The sequence below is a fragment of the Ambystoma mexicanum genome, chromosome 2p, assembly GCF_040938575.1.
Source record: "Ambystoma mexicanum isolate Mex_15411 chromosome 2p, UKY_AmexF1_1, whole genome shotgun sequence".
NCBI lineage: Eukaryota > Metazoa > Chordata > Amphibia > Caudata > Ambystomatidae > Ambystoma > Ambystoma mexicanum.
This window is the reverse complement of record NC_090923.1, coordinates 107,811,553-107,816,967: the sequence shown is the minus strand read 5'-3', so window position 1 is coordinate 107,816,967 and position 5,415 is coordinate 107,811,553. Positions and strand designations below refer to the sequence as shown.

At 42.1% G+C, this 5,415-nt stretch overlaps 2 long non-coding RNA genes across 2 annotated transcripts; one reads left to right on the top strand and one right to left on the bottom strand.

Moving 5' to 3' along the window:
• Nucleotides 1-2,364, bottom strand: LOC138566262 (uncharacterized). Its single transcript, XR_011301882.1, has 4 exons — nt 2,254-2,364; nt 1,761-1,875; nt 1,555-1,656; nt 1-1,433 (listed from the first exon to the last, which is right to left on the bottom strand). It is a non-coding gene; the product is annotated as an uncharacterized lncRNA (long non-coding RNA).
• Nucleotides 2,365-2,762: 398 nt separating this feature from the next.
• Nucleotides 2,763-4,231, top strand: LOC138565840 (uncharacterized). The gene is made up of 4 exons (XR_011301651.1): nt 2,763-2,841; nt 3,220-3,334; nt 3,439-3,540; nt 3,662-4,231. It is a non-coding gene; the product is annotated as an uncharacterized lncRNA (long non-coding RNA).
• The last annotated feature ends 1,184 nt before the right edge of the window (nt 4,232-5,415 follow it).

The following is a 5,415-nucleotide window of genomic DNA, read 5'->3' as shown; positions in this document are numbered from 1 at the left end:
TGTCCTAACAGCTCTTTATTCAGGCACGAACTCTCTTCGAGGTGGTAACCCCGCCTCGTCACCCACGTGGGTCGCAGCCCACTAAAACAACTGGAATTAACAGAGGACTGCTCCTCTACATGACAACAACAACAATAGAAAAGGGAACTGACAGGCAGCTTTAATGGTAACGTCAGCTACCTAGGAAATGACCATTTTGATTTTTTAAATATTTTATTTATTATAAAAAAAATAACAATCAATACAAATAGGTGATATTTCAGAAACTTAAAATATAAGTCAAGCGTACAAACAGGCAGTGTGTGGAACACTTTTTTTTCATTTCAGGTAGTAAAGAGAAAAGAGACAGTTGTGTCCACAGTTGGAGAACAAAGACACACATACATACACTAGGAGGTGGTAAACTTTATTTGATCCTCATTCATTATTGCAGCATAGGTAGTAGATATCTACCATCCCGTCTCTGACTTCCCGCGTGCTGTCACATGTCTAATGGGTCACCCTTCCTGGGAGCATGGTATCTCCCAGGAGCTCGTGGCTGTAGCCACATCACCATACTCAATAAAAAGGAATGGACGGTCTCACACGCATTCAGTCTTGGAGTATGAAACCACAGTGTGCTTTGTCTTCATTACGCAGCACCAGGTTGGTGCTGCTTAGTTAGCAGTGGGCTTGCACTGCAGGGCCCTCCACCATGATAGTGCCCCTGCCGTGCAACACTGACCCTCATGGCTGTCTGCGAAGAACAAGGAGTGATAGGTCGCCTTCCCCTACCTAAAGACCCTGAGTCGCACAGGGTTATGTCCAAGGTAGCCTCATGTAAATTTTAGGTTACACATTCCACACCTGATTCACACACGTCTATTACTTATACGCTTTTCAATTTATTATTCAAAAAATGAGTATAAAAACAACACCTAAAAAATGTAAAAACAAACTGTGCTAGTCACTTACAATCTGACTGGTGAAGGTTCACCAGGCCTTTCAGAATGTCAATGACCATAGTGAAAGGTAACAGGAAAGGACAGTATATCTTACTGTGAGTGCGTACATATGTGTTTACACGGAAGAGTCAAAATATATTGTAGTCTCCCAACTTCTGATGTGTACCTCAAAGGTTTTTGACCAGAGTGAATAATCTAATATTGTTTTTTTATTTTATTAATCACTCTGTTGAGATAACTTGCATTGGTATAGGATAGCTGCGGGTTATTTAATACACACCAGCTATCCTTTTATAATTTATTCAATATGAGAGGTAGGAATCGGCAAATACACAAGTTCCTATTAACACGTCGACATATGTTTCGGCCTTTGTGACTCATACGGGACTCTCTCTGGTGCCGTTGGTCAGGATGTAGATAGTGGCCGTCTTCAGGACAGGGGCAGATTGATACTTTTCCGTAGTGAATACTTTCCCATTAGTAGAACATCTAGATTAAAATACATAAAAAGGAGTACATGAAAAGTTTGTATAGATTGGGACATATTGTTCACCAATTCTTAGAAGCGGTGTGGACTGTCAGTCTTAGAACTGCAGTGGCTTGGACTAACCTGAGAGTAGCTCAATTTCTTTGGGTCGTATATGGTGGTAGTTGTCGGCAATTTCAATGGGTTCCTTCAGGAATACCATATATTTCATTTCATGCACTGTGTCTGTAAAACATACGAACAGTGATCAGTAAGACGCCTATTTAGGCTCTACATTACTTAATTAATTACATATTGATTAAGAGGTACCAATAATTTACAAAAGTTACCTTTCGTGATTCGATCTTAGCAAGCTGGTGAGGCAAAGAAGCTTCACTTGGCTCAATTCGCAATAGTGATGGATTTAAAGTAGAGACACTTCCATTTATTGATGTTGTGCTGTGGCTGTGAAAAGTAACAGAAACCATTAGGGCTTGTTCATATATGGAGCATCCAGATCTATTCTGAATCGTGTTGTTTTAAGACCAATAAATACCGGTTTATATATCCGTGCATAATGCACAGATGTGTTATAAACACGCAAAAACGGCCGGCCCAACAACTAGGGTACTTTCTATTGTAAAGAGAATTTTTTAGTCGTTTTGGTTCTTATGCGCCACGATGAATGGCAGCTGATACATTGTTACGTATTTCAAAAATGTGTATTGCGAACACAGAAAGGAAAACGCTTAGCCAGTACTGCAAGTGCTTTGAGAGCAGCGCGAGGCAGTTTATTTAACAAAATCATGACTACAGCGCCATAAATATGGTGTCTCAGCTCACCTGCAGCATGGGCCATAGTCCATGCGTACCGATCCGGGGTCTTATTGATACGCCCTGTAGCAAGATGTGTCGGCTAAGTCCGTAATTTAAAGGAAACGTCGTCGACACGTGATATATATCACGTGTGTGTACGTAAAACGACTTTTTGCATCCGAGCTTTAACTTTTAAATTACTTTGCAGGGAATCTAATGTTAAGTATTTGAGCAAAAAAGGCAAGGACGGCCTATGAACATGATCAAATGCTCATAGTTAGAAATACTTGGGGCCGACTCTTATATCAGTCAGGCAAAGTGCACCCGTATTGTGCATGCTGGGAAATGTAGTGCACATGGTATGATTCGTGTATTAATAGCGACGGAATAGAAAATAGAAAACCATCACGTTAAACAGTTGTATAATGCATAGCAAGAAAGTAGATGTAATTTTTCAATTCAAACAGACCGCTTATATTATTCATGCTTAAAATTCCTTTAAAATTTTCATGCTTAAAATTTCCTTTAAATTACGTACTTAGCCGACACATCTTGCTACAGGGCGTATCAATAAGACCCCGGATCGGTACGCATGGACTATGACCCATGCTGCAGGTGAGCTGAGACACCATATTTATGGCGCTGTAGTCATGATTTTGTTAAATAAACTGCCTCGCGCTGCTCTCAAAGCACTTGCAGTACTGGCTAAGCGTTTTCCTTTCTGTGTTCGCAATACACATTTTTGAAATACGTAACAATGTATCAGCTGCCATTCATCGTGGCGCATAAGAACCAAAACGACTAAAAAATTCTCTTTACAATAGAAAGTACCCTAGTTGTTGGGCCGGCCGTTTTTGCGTGTTTATAACACATCTGTGCATTATGCACGGATATATAAACCGGTATTTATTGGTCTTAAAACAACACGATTCAGAATAGATCTGGATGCTCCATATATGAACAATCCCTAATGGTTTCTGTTACTTTTCACAGCCACAGCACAACATCAATAAATGGAAGTGTCTCTACTTTAAATCCATCACTATTGCGAATTGAGCCAAGTGAAGCTTCTTTGCCTCACCAGCTTGCTAAGATCGAATCACGAAAGGTAACTTTTGTAAATTATTGGTACCTCTTAATCAATATGTAATTAATTAAGTAATGTAGAGCCTAAATAGGCGTCTTACTGATCACTGTTCGTATGTTTTACAGACACAGTGCATGAAATGAAATATATGGTATTCCTGTAGGAACCCATTGAAATTGCCGACAACTACCACCATATACGACCCAAAGAAATTGAGCTACTCTCAGGTTAGTCCAAGCCACTGCAGTTCTAAGACTGACAGTCCACACCGCTTCTAAGAATTGGTGAACAATATGTCCCAATCTATACAACCTTTTCATGTACTCCTTTTTATGTATTTTAATCTAGATGTTCTACTAATGGGAAAGTATTCACTACGGAAAAGTATCAATCTGCCCCTGTCCTGAAGACGGCCACTATCTACATCCTGACCAACGGCACCAGAGAGAGTCCCGTATGAGTCACAAAGGCCGAAACATATGTCGACGTGTTAATAGGAACTTGTGTATTTGCCGATTCCTACCTCTCATATTGAATAAATTATAAAAGGATAGCTGGTGTGTATTAAATAACCCGCAGCTATCCTATACCAATGCGAGCTATCTCAACAGAGTGATTAATAAAATAAAAAAAACAATATTAGATTATTCACTCTGGTCAAAAACCTTTGAGGTACACATCAGAAGTTGGGAGACTACAATATATTTTGACTCTTCCGTGTAAACACATATGTACGCACTCACAGTAAGATATACTGTCCTTTCCTGTTACCTTTCACTATGGTCATTGACATTCTGAAAGGCCTGGTGAACCTTCACCAGTCAGATTGTAAGTGACTAGCACAGTTTGTTTTTACATTTTTTAGGTGTTGTTTTTATACTCATTTTTTGAATAATAAATTGAAAAGCGTATAAGTAATAGACGTGTGTGAATCAGGTGTGGAATGTGCAACCTAAAATTTACATGAGGCTACCTTGGACATAACCCTGTGCGACTCAGGGTCTTTAGGTAGGGGAAGGCGACCTATCACTCCTTGTTCTTCGCATATCAGTCTCCCATTGATAGTGCCGCCCCCCCGATAACAAAAAACTGGGAGTACCCAATCTTATAAACATTGCCTCATGGCTGTCTGCCATAGAAACAATTCCATCCTTGGAAGCCGGTGCCCCTGCTGGGTGTCCCCAGCCTGGATGTCATGTCGGGTGCTCCCGACATCTGCAGGGAGATCCCTGCCAGAAGTCCACTGCGTGACCACAGCCTATGGTCCGCTGGGTCCCCCCAGCTTGTCGGCTGGGTGCCCCCAGCCTTGGTCGGCCTGGTCTGTGGGCCCCAAGGCTAGGACATAACAACGTGCAGGACCCAATGCCCCTATTATATCCTTAACACGCATTTATTTGCATACCTGCATACAGGTAAACAAGCGCTATTGGTCACAAAGGAGCTCTGACAAATCAGAAGCTATTGCCCCTCTTATAAGACGAAACAACCTCACTCCCACCCCAAAACCTGGGTCTTTAATACAAGTTCCCTCAACATCTCGGGAACGAAGGGCTCAAATACCCTATGGCTATATATATATATCTCTAAAACAAAGCCTGTACTGGTAAACTATAGAAACACTGAGACGAGGAGGCCGGATCGCAAGGACATGAGTTCAGTCCCTTATCTATGATGATGAAGGAGGCTAACATCAAAATAGAAGGACAGATTACCAGAGCTGGTGTTTGGAGGACGAGCAAAGGATTGGAGGTGGAGAGGAACCTTAATGCGGAATATAGCAACAAAAGGGAAGAACTTAAGTGTTCGATTGAATCACGGAGGCGCCCGTCATCCCCGTTGAGTGGGAGACATGACTTGCACAAGGTAGGCGGCTGCCCAGAGAGGACTGTGAAGCGGGGCTCCAAAGCTCGAAAAGGTTACCAACAGCACGAGGTAGACGCTTACGGTAGAGCTCCGAGTCAGCAACAGCTTGCACCAGATGTGAGGAACCAAGAGAGGAGGGCTGTATCCCCGATCACTGGGTGGCTTTGGCAGGTTTGCAACCGGACCGAATGGGAAGATCCGAGCAGAGAGCCTTTGTCAGCTGGTGCTGGTGGTGGCAC